This window comes from Protopterus annectens, chromosome 6.part0 (assembly GCF_019279795.1).
Source record: "Protopterus annectens isolate FY-2018-M chromosome 6.part0, PAN1.0, whole genome shotgun sequence".
Taxonomy (NCBI): Eukaryota; Metazoa; Chordata; order Ceratodontiformes; family Protopteridae; genus Protopterus; species Protopterus annectens.
Window position 1 is genome coordinate 1,129,900,761 of NC_056737.1, and position 27,135 is coordinate 1,129,927,895.

The 27,135-nt window shown below is 44.0% G+C and overlaps 1 protein-coding gene across 1 annotated transcript in view; it reads left to right on the forward strand.

Moving 5' to 3' along the window:
* BAZ2B (bromodomain adjacent to zinc finger domain 2B) overlaps positions 1 to 27,135 on the forward strand; it is a 3,835,724-nt gene that overhangs the window by 504,676 nt on the left and 3,303,913 nt on the right. Inside the window, exon 3 of the mRNA XM_044074749.1 lies at positions 24,015 to 24,096. The gene's annotated coding sequence lies outside the window, so the exon portion shown is untranslated. The remainder of the gene's footprint in view (positions 1 to 24,014; positions 24,097 to 27,135) is intronic.

Sequence of the window (27,135 nt, forward strand, 5' to 3'; positions counted from 1 at the left end):
AAGAGAAGGTGGCTTCCCAGCTAGCCACCCGGGAGGCTGTGTCCAGTTCATCCATGAGGCTGATCGCTCATACAGCGAAAGGGATGTCTAGAGCAGCAGGTACAGGTGTAGCCATAAGGCGACATGCCTGGATGCGCCTGTGTGACTTTGCAGAACCATTCAAGTGTTTCGTAAGTACTCCTTTTGACGGAACATCCTGGCTTGGCTCTAAAGTAAAAGAGACTTTATCCAGGTGTGAGAAGGATGATAAGACCCTTTCTCTTGTGGGTGTACGTTTCTTCACCCTAAACGTCCTTTTCTAGGAACCAGAGGAGCGGTGGAAAAATGTGGTTCAGGAAATCCCAAGGGCCTTTCCAAGATGCACGTGGAGGGAGCTCCCCCATGGGCAGAAGGGGAAACCAAAATGGAAGATGCCACCCTCATGGCAGCGGTGGTCCACAAAACCAGGACTTCAGGGATTCTTTCCTAGGCAAGCCCTTTCAGGCTTCCTGAAGGGAAGCCCAGTTGATTTCCTCTGGAGGCAGTTGGGGGATGCTTATCCTTGTACCTAAATACCTGGCTAAAGTTGACAAAAAATTCTTGGATGCAGTGGATCATATCCAGAGGTTATATCATTCCCTTTTCTCAACCACCCCCCGTTCACAAGAAAGTCCCAGATGTTCCACACACTCAGAAAGATTCAGCAGTGCAAGAAATAAAAAAACTTTTGGACAGACGAGTCATACAAGTCCTGCCAGACCAAGAAGGGTCCGGAACTTACTTAAGATTCTTTTTAGTGCCAAAAAAGACAGAAGACCCGAGACCAGTTTTGGATCTCCATGTACTGAACAAGTCTATTTGACAAACAAAGTTCAAGATGGTCATGATACAGTCTGTTCTCCCCTTTCTGAAGAAAAAGGACTGGATGTGTTCAATAGACCTACAGGATGCATATTGCCATATAAAAAAATGGACAAACGCACCAGAAGGTTCCTCCGCTTCCAGCTGGGAGCCAGTCATTACCAGTTCAGAGTACTGCCCTTTGGATTCACCAGAGCCTCCAGGGTGTTCAACAAATGCATGGCAGTAGTAGCAGCTCACTTGAGACTGCAATGATTCCGAGTGTTTCCATACTTGGATGGCTGGCTCATAACTGATTTGACCAAACATCAATTAATAGTAGCCAGAAACTACCCTCTCAACACCTGTGCCCATCTGGGGATTACCGTCGATCTAGAAAAGTCACATTTAACCCTGACACAAAATTTATAATTCATAGGGGCAGTACTGAATACTCAAACAATGATAGCATCTCTTTCTCCAGAATGACATCGGAGAATTTTAGTTCAAATTCAAAAGTTAATTCACAGAAACAGAAAGATAAGTCTTGCAAAACTGTAGGATCCGTGGAAGCTTCCTTAACTCTAGTCTCGTTAGCCAGGTTACATATGAGAGTTCTGCAATGGTTACTAGCTTCCCAGTGGTCTATCCTTCACTTCCCACTGCAAGACCAAATCTTAATCACCAACCATTGCAAAATGGACCTTCTTTGATGGATGCATTCCGAGCAAATTATTCACGGTCATCCATTTGTTTTTCCAGAGCCCATGTCAAGCTATGTCAGGAGTGGAAACCATCGTCTGCATGCTGGGATACTGGGGTTTTCATGTTAAGCTCTAGTCAGTCTTGTGCATGCCCAGGGAGTTGACATATAGTGATGTTCATCGTGTTTCACTGTTGCAGTCATTACTCTTGGGTTATCCTGCTGGCAGGCTACCCACAGTCTGCCTGAATTCCAAAGTCCTGGTCCGGCGTCAGTTGCTGTCGCCTCTTCCCTGACATCAGTGCGCCAGGGGTATAAAAGATGCAGCCGATGCCATTTTCTCCAGTCTTTCTTGCCGTGCAGTGCCCGAAGCAAAAGCAGTTCGCAAGTGCCGGTCGGCCGACTCCTGAGATTTTCAAATCCGAATTTCAGAACCGAAGCCTTCATTAAAGCTAAGTACCCCATTGGGGAAACTTTTTTTTCTTGCTCCAGACCGATGTCAGAAAAAGTTAACAATTGTACTTCTTGTGGGAAGCAAATACCTCATAAGGATTTTCATTCTTACTGTATTCCTTGCCTAGGCCCTGACCACGACGTTGCTAGCTGTCGGTTTTGTGCTAGATTTAACCAACGCACTATTAAGCGTCGGTTCGATTTTGCATTTCATTACTTTGGCCGAAGATTTAACTATATAATGCCATCGGAACAGCCGACTGGAGTTTACAAAAAATGCAAGGACAAGGAAAAGGATAGGTAACAGAGGTCCAAAACCGATGACGTGGCCTCCGCTAGGCCAGTCGCCAGTTCACCAGTTCTCAGTGAGGTGCTTTCGCAGCCCCTGATGCCCGCTACCTCAGAGCCACAGGCCGCTTCTGACTCCCACTTGGAGCCGACTGGGCCTCTGGATACTCAAGGTATTGGACACTCTGAAAAACATTCCCTCAGATGGGTCCGGAGTCGCTGAGCAGGCATCGGTTTCTGAGGGTGTCTTCAGACCTACACAGTTATATGTTAAGCCAACTTCAGCTTCAAAGACTAAAGCAGTTGTAAAGACAAAGAAACAAGTACAGCATTCTCCTACTCGGACTTCCATGCCTACAAAACAGATGCTTAAAATAGCCGAAGACCTAATTACTTTGATCAGGGGTTCCCATCTCCCTCCTGATAAGAGGCCTAGGCAAGAGACAGAATAGGATTCTTCTGATCAAGTTTCAATTTCCTCTGATTCCTCTTCTGAACAGGGATACTCTTTTCCTCCCTACGAGGATTCTGATGCTGAAGAATCCATTCCTTCAGCCTCTCCTCCTGAGGATTATTCTTTTGGGGAAACCCTGCATACCATGAGGGAGCATTTTCACTGGGAGAGCCAAGATTACTTAGAATCTAAGAAAATGCTCAGAGACTTTCTTCTGCTACCTCAGCACAGACCTCTTGCTATTCCACCTGTTCTAGACATTGTAGATGATGTATTTTCAGAGTCCGGCCTGTCTCCTGACTCTTTACCCCCTGCACCTACTAAGCCAGACAGATACTACAGGGTCCCAGACTCTCATAAATTTCTATATAAAAATCCCGCTGCTGACCCAGAAACTGTATCTCAGGGTCCCAAAGGGGTCAAGGCTTCCACTGCAAAAAACCCTGTCCCCCCTGATAGGGATTCTAGGGCACTGGACAGATGGGGGAAAAAGTTTACACTTCTGCTACCTTGGCTGTAAGGGCTTTAAATTGTCAGTTTCATATGCTTAAATATCAGCAATACTTAATGTCACTGCTTAAACAGAAAATGTTGACAAATTCTGAATGTTCTGAGAACAAGGAAATGCAGGATTTATTGCATGCAGCTGAACAAGTGGGAAAGCATACTTTGCAATGTGGTTTTGATTCACTGGAGGCCTCTTGCAGGGCCGCTGTTATGGGTTCTGTCATTAGAAGGCATGCTTGGTTAAAGGAACAGAATCTGCCTAATCATGTTAAAGCAAAATTATTGGATGCTCCATTGCAGCATGATACTTTGTTTGGTGTTAAGGCAGAAGAGGTGTTGAAGAAAATGGAGGATAAAGCAAAATCCCATGCAGACAGTTAAGGATTTCCTACAGGTACAGCCACCCAGATTTAGCAGGAACTGGCCTTCAAAGAATTGGTCCTTTCCAGTGTCAGACAGGCCACAAAGAGGCAGATACAGACGTCCCAGAGGCGGATCTGAGCCCCAAGGCTCACACCGGCCTAAACAATGGGGTGCTTCTACCTCCAAAAGTGGAGAAGACAAATCACAACCATACAGGAAACAGTCCCAATGACTTTCCTCTGCCAGATCCAAGCAGTTATCTTTTGGCAGTCCCCTTAGCGGGAAAACTAGCACTTTTTTCACCAAATTGGCAAATGTTTACCCAGGACAAATGGGTCTTGAGCGTAGTGTCCCAGGGCTACAGGTTCCACTTTCACACCCTGCCAAGGGCAAAAGGTATGCCAGACCTGCCACACAATCAATGGGCAGAGACACAAAAGCAAATTGCATCCCTCATGGACATGAGGGCCATTCAACAAGTACCACAGCAAGAGCAGGGACAAGGATTTTACTCGAGACTTTTCTTGGTGCCCAGAAAGGACAAAGCCTGGAGACCAATACTGGACCTGTCTATACTAAACACGTTTCTGGATGTTCCAAAATTCAAGATGTTGACTCTACAGCAGTTACTGCCCATGCTGAGCAAGAAGGCTAGGCTTGTAAGTTTGGACCTAAAAGAGGCATACCTGCATGTCCCAATCAGACAATCTTGCAGAAGATACCTCAGATTCATAGCTGGCTCAATGCACTACCAATTCCCTGCACTGCCCTTTGGCTTATCTACTGCACCCAGGGTCTTCACAAAATGCATGGCACCAGTAATTGCATTTTGCAGACAAAGAGGAATTCAAATATATCCTTACTTGGACGACTGCCTTATTCAAGCAGAGAACAAAGACGTTCTTCTAAAGCATGTGGCGTTTGTAAAAAGATTACTAATTTGCCTAGGGTACACAGTAAACGAAAAGAAATTAAAACTAGTACCCTCTCAAGAGATAATATTCCTGGGTGCAAGCTTAAATACAACTGCCCAGATGACTTATCTCACGCCAGACAAACAAAGGCAACTGACTTCATACTTCAAAAAGTTGGCAAAAAAGACCCAGTTATCTGCAAGGAAAATCCTGCAGGCCGTGGGCTTCATGGCATCCTGCATTCTGCTAATTCCATATGCCAGACTGCATATGAGGAAACTACAGTGGTATCTAAAAAGTGTTTGGACACAACATTGCCACAGCCTAGAAGCATTAGTTACCCTCATTCCCTGCCTGCAACAGGAGTTTCGATGGTGGGCACAGGCCTGTCACCACAACAAGGGTCTGCCATTCACTTTTCCCACAGCCAGGCAGACACTCACAACGGATGCATCAGATTATGCCTGGGGGGCCCACATGGCAGGAAAATGTATTCAGAGCACATGGCCCACAAACCAGATGCATCTTCATATCAATCCAAAAGAGATGCTAGCTGTTCAGAATGCCCTGACAGCTTTCAAGGATCTGCTTCATCCAGGACAACTACTGATAGACAGACAATACTACAGTCATGTGGTACATAAACGAGCAGGGAGGCACACATTCCTACCCCCTCTGCAGACAAGCAATGATTTTGTGGGACACAGCATTGACTTACCAAGTTCACCTGCAAGCACAATTCATGCCAAGAAAAATAAATACTATGGCAGACGAACTAAGCAGAAACCTCAGGGATCCCCACAAGTGGAAACTGAATCCTCAAGTCTTCAGCATGATAACAAGGAAATGGGGATGCCCAGACATAGATATATTTTCCTCCCCTCACAACTGCCAATTACAGAGATTTTGCACAAGGATTTATCACAAACAAGCATGGAAAGTGGATGCCGTATCCTTAAGCTGGAAAAACCTAACAGTATATGCCTTTCCTCCACTGCCTGTCCTTCCCAAGGTACTCCTAAAGGTCAGACAAGAGAAGCCAAAAATGATACTGATTGCCCCAGACTGGCCACACCAGCACTGGTACCCAATCCTAAATGACTTGTCTCACGGTCCAGCATGGACATTGCCTAAGACTTCTCACTTACTGACCCAACAAAACAATCAGATCCTGCACAGCCAACTCAGGACCCTAACTCTGGCAGCATGGCGGATAATGTAGCCATTCAGAACATTTCTCTTTCAGAAGCTGATGTTCATCGTGCATACAGCTGCAGTCATAACAGATGGGTTCTCCTGCCGTCAAGCGGGTCCTCGGTCTGCCGAATTCCAAAGTCTTGGTCCGGCGTCGGTTGTCATCGCTTCTTCCCTGACGTCCGTGCGACAGGCGTATAAAAGAACCAGCCGACGCCATTTTCTTCAGTCTTTCTTGCCGCACGGTGCCCGAAGCAGAAGCAGTTCGCAAGTGCCGGTCGGCCAGCTCCTGAAATTACGAAAATTTTGCAACCGAAGTCTTCTTGAAAGCTAAGTACCCCGTTGGGGAAACTTTTCTTGCCTCAGACCGATGTCAGACAAAGTTAATAATTGTATTTCATGTGGGAAGCAAATACCGCATAAGGATTTCCATTCCCTCTGTATTCCTTGTTTAGGCCCAGAACAAGACGTCTCGGTCTGTCGTTTTTGTGCTACATTCAACAAACGCACCATTAAGCGTCGGGCGGAGTTCGCCCAGCATTATTTTGGCAAAAACTTTAACTATATTATGTCGTCGGATACTCTGACTCCAGTTTTCTCTAAAAAGCGCAAAGATAAGGACCGACACACGAGGTCCGCGGCCTCTACCGACACCATGCCAAAGCCGACTACACGTGGTCCGGTTCTCAGCGAGGCACCTACGCAGCCCCTGACTACTGACGACGCTTCCTTGGCGGTTTCTCCTGTGCCCGAGGTCGCAGGCTCCTTGGCCCACACCCCGACTACAGATACCGAAGCCACTGTTGGCGGTGAATCTCAAAATGTGGACAGGTCTACCTCCTCTCAAGGTGTCTTCAGACCATCCTCTTCTTTTTCCATCAAGGCTTTCACGAAGTCTAAAGCAGCCATGCATTCCAAGAGACAAGCTACACAGGGCCCATCTCCAGGCCCCATGCCTAAAAAACAGATGCTTAAAATGGCTGAGGATTTAATTACTCTTATCAGGGGTTCTCAACCCCCGGACAAAGGCCCAGAGTGGAGGAAGAATCCTCCTCTGATCAGGGCTCCATTATATCAGAGCACTCTGATGAACAGGAACATTCTTACTCCCCTTTGAAGACTCTGATGCAGAGGAGTCCATTCCTCTGTATCCCCAGAGGATTACTCATTTGGGGAAACTTTGCATACCTTAAGGGAACACTTCCACTGGGAAGGCCAAGATTATTCAGATTCCAAGAAAAGGCTTAGGGAATTTCTCTTGCTACCTCAGCACAGGCCTCTGGCTATACCTCCTGTCTTGGACATACTAGATGATGTGTACTCGGAGGCCTGCCTTAACCCGGATTCTCTACCTCCAGTCCCAGTCAAGCCTGACAGGTACTACAGGGTTCCTGACTCGCACCAATTTCTATACAAAAGCCTTGCTGCTGACCCAGAAACTATCTCACAGGGCCCCAAGGGAATTAAGGCCTCCACTGCTAAAAATCCATTACCTTCCGAGAGAGATTCCAGATCCTTAGAAAGGTGGGGAAAAAAGGTATATACCTCGGCCACCTTAACCATGAGGGCATTAAACTGTCATTTTCATATGCTAAAGTACCAACAGTTTTTGTTATCACAGTTGAGAAGTAAAATGTCACAACCTGAACAACCAGACTTGAAGGAGTTGCAGGATTTGATGCATAGTGCAGAACAAGTGGGTAAACATACCTTACAATGTGGTTTTGATGCTCTAGAGGCCTCATGTAGAGCTGCTGTTACAGGATCAGTCATACGTAGACATGCCTGGCTCAAGGAACAAACCTTACCAGATCATGTCAAAGCTAAATTAGTAGATGCCCCTCTGCAAAAGGATGTATTATGTGGTGCTAATGCTGAGGAGGTATTAAGGAAAATGGAGGAAAAGGCTAAATCAATGCAAACAGTGAAATATTTTCTACAGGTACAACCCCCACGTTTCAGTAGAAATTGGCCTTCCAAAAATTGGTCCTTTGCAGCCACGGACAGACCCCAAAGAGGTAGATACAGGCACCCGAAGGGCAGAGGGCAATCCCAAGGATCGTTTAGAGGCAGACAATGGCAAGATCCTACACAAAGAGGTGGTGAGGATAACTCGCAACCATTCAGAAAGCAACCCCAATGACTTTCCCCTTTGCATGCCAAGCAAGACTCAAATGGCAGCACCCTTAGGCGGAAAACTGGCATTATTTTCAAAAAATTGGCATATTGTCACAAAAGACAAATGGATACTGGACATTATAAACAGAGGCTACAGATTCCATTTTCACACCCTTCCAAAAATGAGAGGCATGCCAAACCTGCCACACAATCAACGGGCAGAGGCACAAATACAAATTTCAGATCTCATAGACATGAAAGCTATTCAAGAGGTACCTACGCACGAACAAGGTCAAGGTTTTTATTCCAGACTATTCCTGGTACCATGGAAGGGAAAGGATTGGAGACCTATTTTGGACCTATCCATCCTAAACACATTTCTACTCGTACCAAAATTCAAGATGCTCACTCTACAGCAGCTTCTTCCCATGCTGGGCAAGGAATCTTGGCTGGTAACATTGGACCTCAAGGAGGCATACCTGCATGTCCCAATCAGACAAAATTGCAGAAGATACCTCAGATTTCTTGCAGGTTCAACCCATTATCAATTCTCTGCATTGCCCTTTGGCTTGTCTACTGCACCCAGAGTATTCATGAAATGCCTGGCATCAGTAATTGCCTACTGCAGACTTCTAGGGATACAAATATACCCTTATTTGGACGACTGCCTGATCCAAGCGGACAGCAAGCACATTCTTCTGAAACATCTGGCTTATGTAATAATGTTGTTGAATTCTCTGGGATACACAGTCAACAAAAAGAAATCAAGGCTAATACCCTCTCGGAAAATAATTTTCTTGGGTGCCAACTTGGACACAAACACCCAGATGGCCTACCTCACGCCAGAGAAGCAGGGGCAACTAACTCAATACTTCAGAACACTAGCAAATTGCACCAGGCTGACTGCAAGGAAAATCCTGCAGGCTCTGGGATTCATGGCATCTTGCATCTTACTAATCCCATGTGCAAAACTGCATATGAGAAAACTTCAGTGGTACCTGAAAAACCTATGGTCTCAACACAGCCACAGTTTGGAAACAATAATACCACTAATTCCATGTCTTCAAAAGGAATTTCTGTGGTGGGCTCAAGCATGCCAAACAAATGCAGGTCTCCCATTCAGCAAGCCTCAAGCAAATCAAGTCATCACAACAGACGCCTCGGACTACGCCTGGGGGGCGCATATCACAGATCGGTGCATTCAGGGCAAATGGTCCCAAAAAGAAAAGCACCTTCACATCAATCAGAAAGGAAATGCTAGCAGTAATAAATGCTATTATAGCTTTCAAAGACCTTCTGCAACCAGGTCAGCTATTGATAAGGACGGACAACACCACAGTAGTGTGGTACATAAACAAACAGGGAGGAACCCATTCATACCCCCTATGCAGACTGGCCATGTCACTTTGGAACATGGCCCTGGACTTACAAATGGAACTACAAGCACAGTACTTGCCAGGCAAGGAAAACACGCTGGCAGACAACCTAAGTAGAAATATGACAGATCCACACGAATGGAAGTTGCATCCTCAAGTTTTTACAGTGATAATTCAAGCATGGGGAAGGCCAGACATAGATCTATTTGCCTCCCACAAAAATCACCAATTGACAAAATTCTGCTCAAGGATTTTTCATCCAAAGGCCTGGAGAGTGGACACTCTCTCTTTCAGTTGGACATCAATGACAGTTTATGCCTTCCCACCTCTTCCTCTGCTGCCCAAAGTTCTATTAAAAACCAGAGCAGACAGACCAAAGATGATTCTCATTGCTCCAGACTGGCCAAGACAACACTGGTACCCACTCTTGAGGAGCCTGACGCATTCCCCACCATGGACCCTGCCTCTAATGCCTCTTCTTCTGACTCCGCACAACTTCAAAACTCTTCACAGTCAGCTAAAAACACTCAATCTAGCCGCATGGAAGATTCCTTAGCATCACAACAGACCCTACTCTCCAAGGAGGTGCAGGATGTCATTTTGGAGGCCAGAAGGCCGTCTACTAGAAAAGCTTACTCTGCAAAATGGAAACGGTTTTGTGTCTGGAATGAGAAAAAGGGCCAGGATCCTGGAAAACTGAATTTACCTAAAATATTACAGTATCTAGCTGAGCTGCTAAGCAGTGGACTTTCATTCTCCTCCATCAAAATCCATGCCTCAGCCATTTCTGCAGAATACAACACTGATCCACCCTTATTCTCTCACCCCCTCTTAAGACAGTTCCTCAGAGGGGCTAAGAATCTAAAACCCCCAAGGAAACGACCAATACCTGCTTGGGATCTCAATTTCATTCTAGAAAAGCTGACCTTGCCTCCTTTTGAGCCAGCTGCCTCATCAGATTTGCAATATTTGTCCTGGAAAACAGCTTTCCTTCTGGCTATTACCTCAGCTCGTAGGGTATCGGAACTACAAGCTCTCATGGCTGTGCAGCCATTTATCATCTTCCATCAGGATAGAGTTTCCTTACGAACCAACCCGTCCTTTATGCCAAAAGTGGTATCCAGGATAGCTTTGAATCAGGCTATACACTTACCTACCTTTTATCCTAATCCTCAAAACAAAGGGGAGAGATTACTACATTCCTTGGACATCCACAGACAACTGCGTTATTATTTGGACAGAACAAAGCCTTTCAGAAAATCAGAACAGCTCTTTGTGTCCTATGCTATAGGAGCTCAAGGAAAGCCAATTTCCAAACAGACAATCTCAAAATGGATAGCCCACTGCATACGCTTTTGCTATTCTTTTCATGGCAAAACTGTACCTACAGGCATCAGATCTCACTCAACAAGGGCCAGGGCTGCCTCTGCAGCTTTTCTCAGAGGAGTTCCTACCAAAGATATTTTGGAAGCAGCCACTTGGAGTTCTGTGCATACCTTCTCCAAGCACTACCACCTTCCATTATACTCCAAATCTAGAGCGGGCTTTGCCACTGCAGTCTTGCAGGACATTCTGGCTCCTCCTAGTTCCACCCAGTGCCTACCACCCCTTTCTTAGCTTTGGGATTCTACCCATCTGTTATGACTGCAGCTGTATGCACGATGAACATAGTACAGTTTTGTACCTACCATAAATGTAGATGTTCGAGTGCTAATACAGCTGCAGTCCAGGTTTCCCTCCCTCCTTCCCCACTTGGGACAGGCCTATTGGCTAACACCTCCTCATGCAACCTGATTGGGGTATTCATTCTTGATGTATTTGCTTGCACTACTGTATTTTGATTATATGGCATTGCTTTATTACACAAATTTATGTATTGCCTTCCTTCTGGGGGCACCTGACATCTGGGGCAAGAAAAACTGAAGAAAATGGCGTCGGCTGGTTCTTTTATACCCCTGTCGCACTGACATCAGGGAAGAAGCGACGACAACCAACGCCAGACCAAGACTTTGGAATTCGGCCGACCGAGGACCCGCCTGACGGCAGGAGAACCCATCTGTTATGACTGCAGCTGTATTAGCACTCGAACATCTACATTTATGGTAGGTACAAAACTGTACTTTATGGATGTTATCTTGGAGGCCAGGAGGCCCAGTACCAGAAAATCTTATGCAGAAAAATGGAAGAGATTCTGTGCTTGGAACAAGGCATTGACACGTAGGTACCAAATATTCCTCAGATTATACAATACTTAACTGAGATGCTGGACAAAGGCCTTTCCTTTTCATCAATTAAGATTCATGCCTCTGCCATTTCAGCCCATTACAATAGGGAACCACATTTTTTCTCATCCTTTAATAAGGCAGTACCTCAGAGGGGCCAAAAACATCAGGCCTCCAAGGAGAGCACCAATACCTGCATTGGGACCTCAATTATGTCTTGGAAAAACTCACACTGCCTCCTTTTGAGCCAGCCTCAACAGCTGATATAAAATTCTTTTCCTGGAAAACAGCTCTGCTCCTAGCAATAACATCTGCAAGACGAGTCGCGGAGTTACAGGCACTCATGGCTGTGGAACCTTTTATCATTTTTCATCCAGACAGGGTTTCTCTGAGGACAAACCCTATTTTTATGCCTACGGTGGTGTCCATTGTGGTCCTCAACCAAACCATTCACTTGCCTACCTTTTATCCAAACCCACAGAGCAAGGGTGAGAAAATTCTGCATTCTTTGGACATACACAGACAGCTATGCTTCTACTTGTACAGAACTAAAGCTTTCAGAAAGACTGAGCAAATTTTAGTGGCATATGCTGCAAGATCACAAGGAAAGGCTATCTCAAAACAGACTATTTCTAAATGGATAGGTCACTGCATTTGTTTCTGCTACTCACAGCATGGCAAATCAGTGCCTAAGGGCATTAGGCCACATTCTACCAGAGCAGCAGCCTTCCTCAGAGGAGTACCAACCAAAGACATCTTAGAGGCTGCAACTTGGAGTTCAGTGCACACCTTTACAAAGCACTACCACTTACCTCTTTACTGTAAATCCAGAGCAGGCTTTGCCACTGCAGTTCTGCAGGGCCTCATAGCCTCCCCTAATCCTATGTAGCCCAGCCACCCATCCTCAGCTTTGGGATTCAACCCAAGAGTAATGACTGCAACAGTGAAACACGATGAACATAGTACAGTTGTGCACCTACCATAAATGTAGATGTTCCAGTGTATTCACTGTTGCAGTCCAGGTTACCCTCTCACCGTCCCTTTTTCATTTGCTGAGTTTTATCTGTACTTCTGTATTCTATACAACCTATGTGGTGTATTTGTTTGTAGATGAAGGAAATGTTACTTTAGTGCATGTATGTTTATTGGCATAATATATTTAGCTTACCCTTTTGGGGGCACCTGCCATCTGCGGAAAGAAAACAGAAGAAAATGGTGTCGGCTGCATCTTTTATATCCCTGGCGCACTGACGTCAGGGAAGAGGCGACAGCAACCGATGCCGGACCAGGACTTTGGAATTCAGGCCGACTGCGGGTAGCCTGCCAGCAGGATAACCCAAGAGTAATGACTGCAACAGTGAATACACTCTAACATCTACATTTATGGTAGGTACACAACGGTACTTTCCTTAGCAATCTATACTTATGCCTCTCTGTCTGATGTAGTCTGTTGACTGTGCTCCCTCTGTTAATAGCATACCTCTCAATCTGGAAACATCAAAAATCTGGACAAAGACCCATGAAAAATAGGTACAAATCTGTATGCTGATTAACATAAAATTTGCATACATAATTATGTTAACACACCCACTCCCATGGAATTGTGAGGTACCAACTTTCAAAACGCAACCTGAAGAACAGACAACCAAAATATGGCCCCATATTCCCCCGCAGCCATTCCACTGTCCCATTACTTGGCTCTTTTGTCCCATTTACCATAAACACTGTAATTGTGCATACTGCTTTACTTCTACAGTGGTTATTTGGATTTCATTTAAAACTTTTATTTTATGTTTATAGCACAAACACTAATAGACATCTGCTAAACAAACCAATATAGTCTTACAATGAAAATAGACTTAGCATTAAAACTTCTCTGCCTTTAAAACTCACATTCATTGAAACAGCATTGAAACCCACATTCAAAGAAAATGCATCTGGCCAGTGATGGATCACTATTACCTTTGGGCTGTTTTCAAATTATAGGCCCCTTGTACACAAAACATGCATATGTTCTTTGATACATCTTCCTGACTGTATTAAATTATATTCCTTGTATGATACAGCACACTTGTTAGTGTGTTTTAAATTTATTGTTTTGAACATTTTTCCAGTAAGCAATGAAACAAAATGCATGAACCAATAATGGCAAAACTACCCAATTCAGAACATTTCCATCATAAAAGTCTCCTCAAACTTCTACAGTCCACCAGTGTCAGTAAATATGCATAGTCTCATCAGAAGTAAAAGGTATGTAAATAATTCCACATTAAAGAGACCTGTAACTAATGAAGAGGTTGCTGCTAGCAAACCACTTAATATTTAATTGTTTCATTTGTAAGTAAAGTGCTTGCTGCCCTTGAAGAATAAACTCTCTATGTAACATTAACAAAATGATAAGCTTGTAATATTTCAATAGGGAATGGGTGGCAAACTGACAACAGGTTCATAGTTACTAGGTAACTCCTCCAAAGGAGGACATTCACAGGACTGCAGCATCCACTCCCTTTAAAGTACAACACAGTACAGTATCAGCGGTCCATCTGCATACAGTGGGAGTAGAACCCACAGCCTCCTGCATCAAAAGCAAGTATGATACCTGTTGTGCTACTAATAATGCAAGTAGACTTTGCATAAGCAGCACTAAACTTCTCTTTCCCTGAAGAACTGTGCAGCACAAGAAATCAGGAAAAAGCCAAAGGCCGAAAACCAGGTACACGTTTTAAACATTGCTTGTATAATCTTAGAAAGTTGCTAGAGTAAAATGTTGTGTTACCATGCGTTTCCTGAAAGATAGGAAGACTGAAACTTAAATGGCTGTCATTATTCAGTGACGTCAGTTCTCACTGATTTGCCAGAAAACCACAAATTTTATTTTTATTTAACATTTGTTTACTCGGAAAGTCTGACTTGGAACAAAACCAGTTTTCTGCAGAGGCTCCAGACACATGCCTTTGTATCATGAGAGGAAACTAAAGCACCCAGAGGAAACCCACACAAACACAGGAAGGATATGCAGACTCCACACAAGACTCTTCAGCCAAGAATCAAACTAGAGAACCTGTTGCTGTGAGGCAACAGCACTACCACTGCACCACTACACCATCTGAATTTTAAGAGAAACAGACCAAAGGTATGAGCCAAACATTCCAGATAATCTGTGAAAGTTTGTACAGTTGAGAGGTACAACTGTTTTAACCAGAAGTGGTGATATGGGTAGAGAAGTCAGGCGCTTGCTCCTTGCACCCAAGGTACAGGGTTTGAACCTGAGTAACCCTAACCACCAGGTATACCTACCTGGAGCATTTTACACATAGACACCACACCACACCACACACCTCCATATGCAGACAGTGCGACCATAGAAATTAGAACTAAATATCAAATGTAAGTCAGCAGAACAGTGCGTCAGAAAAATGAAACCGTACTAACTCATTTCTATATGCAGGTCTTCTGAAGTACAGTACTTGACCTCCGGCTTACTTCCAGGTGCCCAACAGCTCGCACGTCACGCTACTTGCTGGAAAAAGTACAAAAATCCCTTGAGGCCAATTCTGGGAGGCTGCTGACGTCATTGCGCATACCTCTGCACATGATGATGCCAGCCCAAAAGGCTGGGGGGGGGGACGTAGAAAAAAAAGCTGGGAAATTAAGGGGTTTCACTCGGGAATCGTGGCACCCCATTATTTGGACCTCAAAACCCACTAAAAACCGAGAAATTTTGTACAGTTGAGAGGTATGGTTTACGGCTGTACCCCTCCATATGAGACCCAGTCTGCACTGGGAGTTTAGTCAGGACGAGTATAAAAGGATATATACTGTCTTCCCCAAGAAAAGGCAAGCAGGCTAAGCCTCATCACTCCTTTTTGCCCCACACCAGCTTCAGTAGAAGCCTGAGTCACTAGCAGAACTCTGATCTCCTGGATTGTAGTCAAGGCTTTTTTGTTTACTTTTGTGAAACTGGAGAGGGGATTCATATTCTCATTTCCTCTCCGTTTTTACTGGCTGGTGTGTCTAAGCACAAAATTATCATTTTATGAAATCACTCCCCTTCAACTATTTAAATTTATTGGCCATCCTACTGTATTACATAGTACCAGAATACAGAAGTGTCCACCCCCTTTCACTTTATCTTGCTGTTGTAAAAAGTGTCTCTCCAGTAAAACTTAACTTTTTAGACAGGTAAAACTTAAGTTAACCATTTTCTTATCTAACTGCTTAGTGCAAACTGCAGTGTTTAGGATAAATCATTTTTTTCATCTTAAATTTATGCATCTATTGCAAGACCACCAGTTACTGGAGAGCCCACATTCTGCCTCTCAGTAGTCATCTTAGGATTAGTGCTTCTGTTTTCTCCTAGTGAGAGAAAGAGTACAATGACATTATTTCCTGGAGACTGCTGATCACCAGAAAGCTTAACTACTGTATAGGTGACAGTTAATCTGTGCTTGTGTTATGATCCTGATGAGAGTAGGAGCAGAGTGCATTGATTCCTGACTCTTTCTGGCTGTGGAGTGAGTGTCTGTGCTTAACGTACCTGATTGGTCTGGTTGCTATTTGAGGCATTTACCAGAAAAAGGTTACAAGTCTACCAACCCTTGCATCATCTGGGACAAGACTGCGAAACAGGCTGTGGCCTGCTTCTCTTCTTGGGATTGGTGCTAACATTTTTCTTCTGATGAGAGAAGAAGCAAAGGAGCATTGTATCCCAGCAGAGTGAAGCTGGGGTGAGACCAGCATTAGTAGTAGCCATTTATGCGACTCCCCAGTTTTCATCATTCTTGACAAGCTAATTCTTTGTTTCAATAAGTACTGCTTGATTTCTTTCTAACTTCAGAATATCTGCCTAAATACTTCATCCTTAAATTTTCAGGGTCTACGGATTAGTTTCCCCTCAAGTGTTTGGCAGTGCTCTGTACAGACTCAGACACCTTGTGTGACTTGTTTCCTGTAAAAGCACAATTGAAATTTCTCCAATATCTAGTTGCACACAGAGCAACTAGTTTCCAGTGACAAGCACTGTCCACATAGTTGCAAACTGGATACTCTTGACAATGACTGAGATTCTCACTCCAACAGTCTAATCAATAAAAAAGGGTCTGTTGTCATGGATATGAACTTTCCTACTGTCTCCGTTACCAGCTTGGTGGATATGGGCATCCTGAGACAATGTAGAAATTGCTTCGTGTTTACTGACAACCAGTTTAATTCTCAAACAGACTGATACGGTATGTAGGAGATGTATTTACACAACGTCACTGGAGGCAAAGCTCTCACATAAATGTACTCCTAATGTCAATAAGGCTGTCATTAGTACTCATGCTGCACCCATCATGCACAATTCAAAGCAGACATATAGACAGACCTACATATACTGAGGCACTTACATGTAACCTTCCTAAACCACAAAGACCCCCTAGACAAAGTACACATAAGAAATACCCTCAGCAGCCCCAAATGCACTCTCTCAAAATAACACCCACATCAACACATAGAGCTTCATCTCATGGAACCTCTACCTCTAAGCCCATAAGGCAAGTCACCACACAATCCAACATTCTAGTCATCGGAGACTCCATTGTAAGACACACTGATGTCCCTCTCACCAAGCTCAATAATGAGAAAGTTACTGTCAGTTGATTATCAGGGGTCAGGATCCACCACATTGCGCATGCACTCAGGTCATTGGATCACAATTACCAGTATAACTCAGTCATAGTCCATGTGGGAGTAAATGACCTGAGACGTACCTTCCTAGACTATATGAAGAGAGACATCATGGAGCTTTCGGAATGTGTGTCTCAGGCTGGTATGAGCCTAGCACTGAGCAGCATTTTATCTTTTCCAAGGATGATACAATTATACATTGATACAATGTGTTACTGAGGATGATGTCACAATGCATCGAGCAGCATTTTATCTTCTCCAAGGATGATACAATGATACAATGTGTTACTGATGATGATGTCACAATGCATCGAGCAGCATTTTATCTTCTCCAAGGATGATACAATTATACAATGTGTTACTGAGGATAATGTCACAATGCATCGAGCAGCATTTTATCTTCTTCAAGGATGATACAATTATACAATGATACAATGTGTTACTGAGGATGATGTCACAATGCATCGAGCAGCATTTTATCTTCTCCAAGGATGATACAATGATACAATGTGTTACTGAGGATGATGTCACAATGCATCAAGCAGCATTTTATCTTCTCCAAGGATGATACAATTATACAATGTGTTACTGAGGATGATGTCACAATGCATCGAGCAGCATTTTATCTTCTCCAAGGATGATACAATTATACAATGATACAATGTGTTACTGAGTATGATGTCACAATGCATCGAGCAGCATTTTATCTTCTCCAAGGATGATACAATGATACAATGTGTTACTGAGGATGATGTCACAATGCATCGAGCAGCATTTTATCTTCTCCAAGGATGATACAATGTGTTACTGAGGATGATGTCACAATGCATCGAGCAGCATTTTATCTTCTCCAAGGATGATACAATTATACAATGTGTTACTGAGGATGATGTCACAATGCATCGAGCAGCATTTTATCTTCTCCAAGGATGATGCCACAATACAAACAAAAGATGATTGACTTTAATAATTGGCTTAATTTCTGGTGCCATTCTAAGGCAGTGCAATATTTGTCAGCACGGAAGGAGATTGTCAACAGACCACGCTGCTTTGCCAGGGATCGTCTACATCTCTTCCCTCTAGGCTTTTGAATATTGGCTAAAACATTGTCTTCCCCCATGTCGCCTTTTTTTAGGCAGTGCCAAACTGAAAGTACTTCTGACATAGCAAATCAAAACCAAGAAAATCTAAAGGTATTACTGTTCAATGCTAGGAGCCTAAACAAAAAACTCCACTCCCTGGAAGCGGTCTTTACCCTAGAGAATGCTGATGTTTGTGCGGTCTCAGAGGCAAGGTTTAAAGCAGCGGACAGCACAACAGCAGTGTAGGGTTATAATGCCTTCCACACATTTAGACTAGCTACTTCACAGGCAGGGACTAAAGGTGGGGGTGTCTCTATTTACATCAAAAATAAATGTACTTCAAGGCTGGTCAAACAGGACAATGCACTTGAGCTGCTCCATGTTCACATCACCACTTCCTTGCAAGCTACAAGTCCCCCTGTATAACCCAGGAAAACCCATACCATGTATTTAAGCTTCTTAGAAACGCTAACCATCCAAACCAATACCATATTCATGGGTGACTTTAATTACCCCACTATTAGCTAGGAATCCTATACGACATTAAACGTACATGCACAGAGATTCCTGGATTGTGTAAATACAAACTCCCTGGACTGCACAGTGATTCCTGGATTTTGTAAATACAAACTCCCTGGACAAGATAAGTCAGTACACCAACCAGGGGTGCAACCATACTGGATCTGGTCCTCACTAATATGGAGGAGTGCTGCATACCTCCTACTGTAATGCCTTCCCTGGTAAGGTCAGACCACAAAATGGCCTCCTTTGAAGTAAAAATATAACCTGGACCCCCAGCTAAAACGGGAATATTCAGGAATTGTTCTAAGGCTAACTCCTGCTATTAAGTGAGAACCTGGCAAAATTTCAACCCTCTATAAGCCCTGAGAGCACTTCTGCCTATGCAGAACTGTTCACAGAAACCCTGTAGAAGTATGTTAATAGTTGCATAGAGGCAGCTGTCCCCACCAGGAAGAAGTACAGAACTAACTCAAAAAACAAGCCATCCTGGTGGAATCACAAAATCAGTCAGATATATAACAGGAGGAAGAAAATCACTGCAAAAATTAGGAGGTGCAGCACCCAGCAGGATAAAAGCACTCTCATTAAACTAAACAAACAACTCTGAGGACAAATAGTCTACGAAAATTTGAGGTAAGCTTGGCCTCCCAGGCCAAGGACAACCACAAAGCAATTCTTTAGCTATGTCCACAACATCAAAGACAGTACACATTTGTGTGCATAACTCATCATAAATGGAGCCACCTATACTGAGCTAGAAGATATAGCAAACCTCCTGGCTGATAAATTCAGCTCCAACTTTACTCTCCCCCCCCCCCCCAACCTTCCCTCAGAAAATATCAAATTTAATTCCCCCTGCTATCACTAGGGAAGAGGTCCTTAATACTCTCTCTAAGACCAAGAACACTGCATCAATGGGCCCAGACAATATCCAATGATGCCTTCAAAATAGCTTGAAACATGACCTATCAGGGCCTCTGGAATTACTATTTAACTGTAGCCTCCAAACAGGCATGAATGGAGAAAGGCAACAGTCATCCCTCTGCACAAAGGTGGGCCATCTACAGACCCTGGAAACTACAGACCCATAAGTCTTACTAGTCTTGTATGTAAAGCCATAAAAAGAATTATCTTGGAGATGATCAATAGAAATATAGTAAACCTCCAGACACTGGACCCAATGCAGTTTGGTTATGTAAAGGGCAGATCATGCCTACTTAACCTGGCGGACATTTTGAGAATGTCACCAAAGCAATGATAGTGGATTTTGCGAAAGGGATGGACATGGCTGTGGTGAATACGTATTTTAAGAAGGGGGGGGAGAAGCATAGGGTGACATACAAGAGTGGAGGAAGTTGCACACAGGTGGATTATATCCTATGCAGGAGGGCCAGTCTGAAGGAGATTGGAGACTGTAAAGTAGTGACGGGGAAAGTGTAGTTAGGCAGCATAGAATGGTGGTCTGTAGGATGACAGTGATCAAGAAGAGGAGGACAAGTGGGAGAGCAGTGCCAATGATCAAATGGTGGAAGTTGAAAAAGGGTGATTGTGAGGTGGAGTTCAGCAAAGAGTTAAAACCGGCACTGGGGGGGGGGGGGCAGAGAAGAGTTACCGAACAGCTGGGTAACTACAGGAGAAATGTTAAGGGAGACAGCTAGAAAGATGCTTGGTGTGATATCTGGACAGAGGAAGGAGGACAAGGAGACCTGGTGGTGGAATGAGGAAGTACAAGAGAGTATAAAGAGGAAGAGGCTGGTGAAGAAGTGGGATTGTCAGAGAGATGAAGAAAGTAGCCAGGAGTATAAGGAGATGAGTTGCATGGCAAAGAGAGTGGTGGCGGAGGCTTAAGGATAAGGCATATGGAGAGTTGTATGAAAAGTTAGACAATACAGAGGGAAAAAAGGACCTGTACCGATTTGGCTAGACTGAGGGACCGAGCTGGGAAAGATTTGCAGCAGGTAAGGGTGGTAAAGGATAGTGAGGGAAATGCACTGACAAGCATGGAGAGTGTGTTGAGCAGATGGAGAGAGTACTTTGAGGGGCTGATGAATGAAGAGAGTGAGAGAGAAGTTTGGATGATGTGGGATAGTGAATCAGGAAGTGAAACATTAGCAAGGAGGAAGTAAGGGCAGCTTTGAAGAGGATGAAGAATGGAAAGGCTGTTGGTCCAGATGACATACCTGTGGAAGCATGGAGGTGCTCAGGAGAAATGGCAGTGGAGTTTTTAACCAGATTATTTAATGAAATCTCGGAAAGTGTGAGGATGCCTGAGGAGTGGAGAAAGTGCTTTGGTACCCATTTGTAAGAATAAGGGTGATGTGCTGAGCTGTCGTAACTACCGAGGGATAAAACTGATCAGTCACAGCTTGAAGTTATTTGAAAGAGTAGTGGAAGCTAGGTTAAGAAGGGAGGTGATGATTAGTGATCAACAGTATGGTTTCTTGCCTGGAAAGAGCACTACAGATGCAATGTTTGCTCTGAGAATGTTGATGGAGAAATATAGAGAAGGTCAGAAGGAGTTGCATTGCGTCTTTGTGGACTTGGAGAAAGCATATGATAGGGTGCTTAGATAGGAGTTGTGGTACTGTATGTGGAAGTTGGGAGTGGCAGAGAAGTATGTAAGAGTGGTACAGGATATGTACGAGGGTAGTATGACAGTGGTGAAGTCTGCAGTGGGAGTGACAGATGCATTTAAGGTGGAGGTGGGATTATATCAAGGATCAGCTCTGAGCCCTTTCTTATTTGCAGTGGTGATGGACAGGTTGACAGACGAGATCAGACAGGAGGCCCCATGGACTATGATGTTTGCAGATGACATTGTGATCTGTAGTGAGAGTAAGGACCAGGTTGAAGAGACCCTGGAGAGGTGGAGATATGCTCTAGAGAGGGGAGGAATGAAGGTCAGAAGGAATAAGACAGAATATACGTCTGTGAATGAGAGGGAGGATAGAGGAATGTTGAGGATATAGGGAGTAGAGTTGGCGAAGGTGGATGAGTTTAAGTACGTGGGATCAACAGTTTAGCGTAATGGTGAGTGTGGAAGAGAGGTGAAAAAGAGAGTACAGGCAGAGTGGAATGGGTGGAGAAGTGTGTCAGGAGTGATTTGTGACAGACTGGTACCAGTAAGAGTGAAAGGAAAGGTCTACAAGAGGGTAGTGAGACCAGCTATGTTGTATGGGTTGGAGATGGTGGCACTGACAAAAAGGCAGGAGTCAGAGCTGAAAGTGGCAGAGTTAAAGATGTTAAGATTTGCACTTTGTATGGACAGGATTAGGAATCCGTATATTAGAGGGTCCACTCAGGTTGGACGGTTTGGAGACGGTCAGAGAGGTGAGATTCCGTTGGTTTGGACATGTGCTGAGGAGGGATGCTGGGTATATTGGGAGAAGGATGCTATGGATGGCGCTGCCAGGTAAGAGGAAAAGAGGAAGTCCTAAGATAAGGTTTATGGATGTGGTGAGGGAGGACATGCAGGTGGTTGGTGTGACAGAGCAAGATACAGAGGACAGGAAGAAATGGAAACAGATGATCCGCTGTGGCGACCCCTAATGGGAACAGCCGAAAGAGAAGACCAATACAATGGATGAGGGCAAAGTCATTCACACTCCCTACCTTGTCCTGGCCAAGTCATTTGATGCACTACCCCACTTGGGCATTGTTAACAAACTCAAGAGGTTTGGTACAAACCTGTATATCACCCAGTGAATAGCCAACTGGCTCACAGACAGGACCCAGGAATTTAGAATTGGGGAGTCCACATCTACAAAGAGGCCAGTCACAAGTGGAGTCCAGATATCACACCAATCTCCTTTCTAGCAGTCCTTGGACTGCTGCTTTTTGGCATTTACTTCTCAAAAGTCAAGGACAATGTCATTGGTCTCTGGCTGACTAAATTTGCAGATGATTGCAAATTAGGAGCTCTCACTGAATCTCACACTGACACAAATGTTCTTCAGAAGGGGCTGACACAGACATACAACTGGTGTCAGAGTCATGGACTACAACTAAATGCCAAGAATTGCATAATAGTATACTTTGGGAAGTCATCCATCCCTGGTAACTGTCATATTGATAACACACCCCTTAGAAATGACCCAGTAGTCCGGGACCTAGGGGTACACATAGATAGTAATTTAGCCATTGATCATCATGTGTGTACAGTGGTGAGGAAAATATTGTGTTGCACAGCTTATAAACAAAGGTATGGCATCCAAGTCCAAGAAGTCATTGTTTCACTGTATTTGGCATTCATCAAACCTATCATTGAGTACAATGCCCACTTTGGAATGTACCTAACCAGGCATGTCCAACAACTGGAAAATTCACAGCGGCTCCTCACTAAAAGAATACAGGGTGTAAGTAATATGTCCTATGCAGACCACCTCAAGGCCCTATCCATGTATTCTGTCTCCTACTGGCTTTTGAGGGGAAATCTATGCCTGGCATACAGGGCATTGTCAGACCCCACTCTGATGGATCTTCTGCATATCCACAAAACTAACAGCAGCAGAATTACCCATTCTAAAGACAAACCTTGCCTGTGATGTAAATAAGACCTGCTGGAGAGATAGGTATGCATCCCAGCGACTACCCCGTCCATGGAACAGGCTCCCCATCCATGTGAAGCAGAGTTCCTCCCTAATCCAATTCAAGTGCAACTTGGACAATTGGATGGGAAACCGGAAATTCTTCCCTAGCTTGGCACCTATGTCTCTGATGCAAACAGGTAACCTGTAAATGGTTAATTTCCCAAGCCCATGCTTACACTTATCAAAGGTATCAGAACTCATCACAGATTTGGGATGCATGTCTAGGCTTAAAAAGGCCCTTGTGGTCGTTAGCCTAGTAAACACCTATGAACCTTTGTAGTGTCTGACTAGTTACAAATAAAGCAGTACTGGGTACCCAGCTACAGTACTTGGTTTGTGAAACTTGCACATCATTTTTTTTAATTGTATTTGTTTTTATTTATGTACTTATTTATTTTAAAGAAAGTGATCTCGTATGTGCAGCTAATAATTTACTCTGTCTCTTCCTTCCGTCATATTGTTGCAGTTGATTAATGAATCACATTTTTCAGCATTACCAGATGTTTTTTTTTTCTGTTACGTTTTAAGTAGTATTTCAGTTACATGCATGCACCCACCTGTGCTTCATTTTACCCAATTAAAAATGTATATAATAACGTACATGCAGACTTTGTGGTTATGTTGTTAGACCCTTATTGGATAGCTGTAGGTTAGAATTTAATAATCACTATATAGCGTATGCGTACCTGTATAAATTGTAAAATTATGCAGTTGAGTTTAAAAGCCTGCTTTGGTTTGTACAGGGTCATATGGTAGTTAAAGGAAGAATCTGGTGTCCTGTCAATAAAAGTAAAAATACCTGCCAGAGAAAAAAACTCCCGTAAGGTAAGTGCATGTATTCTTTACTGGTTAAAGGTACTTCTGCTTCTTTTGGCGATCACCAAAAGTTAAAGTAATAATAGCCACAGTTGTGTATTTTGATAAGCTATTGTCATTCTGAGGCACAAATCCACTGTGAATGCTGTTATAGCCAAAGTAACTTATTTTACTATGCTTTTGTTGATGTTCTTCGTGTTTCACTGTTGCAGTCATTACATTTGGGTTATCCTGCTGGCAGGTAGCCCTCAGTCGGCCTGAATTGCAAAGTCTTGGTCCTTCGTTGGTTGCTGTCGCCTCTTCCCTGACGTCAGGTCATCAGGGGTATAAAAGATGCAGCCGACGCCATTTTATTAGGTCTTTCTTGCCGCGCGGTGCCCGAAGCAGAAGCAGTTTGCAAGTGCCGGTCGGCCGACTCCTGAGATTTTCGTGTTCGAATTTCAGAACCGAAGTCTTCATTAAAAGCTAAGTACCCCATTGGGGAAACTTTTTTCTTGCTCCAGACCAATGTCAGAAAAAGTTAATAATTGTATTTCTTGTGTGAAGCAAATACCTCATAAGGACTTTCATTCTTACTGTATTCCTTGCCTAGGCCCTGACCACGACGTTACTAGTTGTCGGTTTTATGCTAGATTTAACCCTCGCACTATTAAGCGTCGGTACGATTTTGCATTAAGCTATTTTGGGCAAGGATTTAATTATACAATGTCATCGGACAGCCTTCCGACTTCCGGAGTTCACAAAAAACTCAAAGAAAAAGAGAAAGACAGGCAACCAAGGTCCAAAACCGATGACGAAGCTTCTCCTAAGCATGTCGCCGGTTTGCCGGTTCTCAGTGAGGCGCTTTCGCAGCCCCTGACACCCGCAACTTTAGAGTCGCAGGCCGCTACTGACTCCCACATGGAGTTGGCCAGGCCGCTGGAGACTCAAGGTATTGGAGCCTCGGAGTTTATTCCCTCAGATGGGTCCAGAGCCGCTCAGCAGGCATCGGCTTCTGAGGGTGTTTTCAGACCTAAACAATTATATATTAAACCAACTTCAAAGACTAAAACACCTTTAAAGGCAAAGAAACAAGTTCACCAGTCACAAGGACAGGCCTCCATGCCCAAAAAACAGATGCTCAAAATGGCCGAAGACTTAATTACCTTGATCAGGGGTTCCCACCCCCCTCCTGATAAGAGGCCTAGGCAAAAGACAGACTATGAACCTTCAGATCAGGTTTCCATTTCTTCTGATTCATCTTCTAATCAAGAATATTCTATTCCCCCTATGAGGATTCTGATGCTGAAGAATCAATTCCTTCAGCTTCTCCTCCTGAGGACTACTCTTTTGGGGAAACCTTGCATACCATGAGGGAGCACTTCCACTGGGAGAGCCAAGATTTTTCAGAATCTAAGGAAAGGCTCAGAGACTTCCTTTTACTTCTTCAACACAGGCCTCTGGCTATTCCTCCTGTGTTGGACATTGTAGATGATGTGTTCTCGGAGTCTAGTCTGACCCCTGACTCTCTACCTTCAGCTCCTGTTTAGCCGGACAGATACTACAGGGTCCCTGGCTCTCATAAATTCCTTTTCAAAAACCCTACTGCAGACCCAGAAACTATTTCTCGGAGTCCTAAAGGGGTTAAGGCTTCAACTGCAAAAAACCCTACCCCCTCTGACAGGGATTCTAGGGCACTGGATAGATGGGGAAAAAAGATTTACACATCTGCTACTTTAGCTATAAGGGCCTTAAATTGCCAGTTTCATATGCTTAAATATCAGCAATATATCATGACACTGCTTAAACAGAAAATGATGGCAAATTCTGAATGTGCAGAAAACAAAGAAATGCAGGATTTATTGCATGCAGCTGAACAATTTGGAAAGCATACTTTGCAATGTGAGTTTGATTCTCTGGAGGCCTCCTGCAGGGCCGCTGTTACGGATTCTGTCATTAGGAGGCGTGTTTGGTTAAAGGAACAAAATCTGCCTGACCATGTTAAAGCAAAATTATTAGATGCTCCTTTACAACATGATACCTTGTTTGGTGTTAAGGCAGAAGAGGTGTTAAAGAAAATGGAGGACAAAGCTAAATCTATGCAAATGGTCAAGGATTTCTTACAGGTACAGCCACCTAGATTTAGCAGACACTGGCCCACAAAGAACTGGTCCCTTCCAGTCTCAGACAGACCTCAAAGGGGCAGATCAAGATGCCCTAGAGGTAGATCACAGCTGCAAGGATCCTACAGGCCTCAACAGTGGAGTGCTTCTACCTCCAAAGGTGGAGAAGATAAAGCACAATCATACAGGAAACAGTCCCAGTGACTTCCCCCTGCCTGCACCAAGCACTTATCTTCTGGCAGCACCCTTAGGGGGGAAACTAGCACTTTTTTCTCAAAATTGGCACATTATAACCCAGGACAAATGGGTTCTAGACATAGTGTTGCAAGGCTACAAGTTTCATTTCCATACCCTGCCAAGGGCAAATGGTTGGCCAGACCTGCCAAAAAATCAATGGACAGAGGCTCAAAAACAAGTCGCAGCTCTCATGGAAATGAGGGCTATTCAACAAGTACCACAGCAAGAACAGGGGCAAGGTTTTTACTCAAGACTGTTCTTGGTACCCAGAAAGGACAAAGCATGGAGACCAATACTGGACATATCTATTCTAAACACTTCCCTGGATATTCCAAAATTCAAGATGTTGACCTTACAGCAGCTTCTGCCCATGCTGGGCAGCAAGGCTTGGCTTGTGACTTTAGACTTAAAAGAGGCATACCTGCATGTCCCAATCAGACAATTATGCAGAAGATACATCAGATTCAAGGCTGGCTCAAAGCATTACCAATTCTCTGCACTGCCCTTTGGCTTATCTACTGTGCCCAGGGTCTTCACAAAGTGCCTGGCACCAGTAATTGCTTACTGCAGACAAAGAGGAATACAAATATATCCTTACTTGGACAACTGCCTCATACAAGCAGAGAACAAGGACATTCTACTACAGCATAGGACATTTGTGATAAGACTTTTAACATGCCTAGGGTACACAGTCAACAAAAAGAAATCA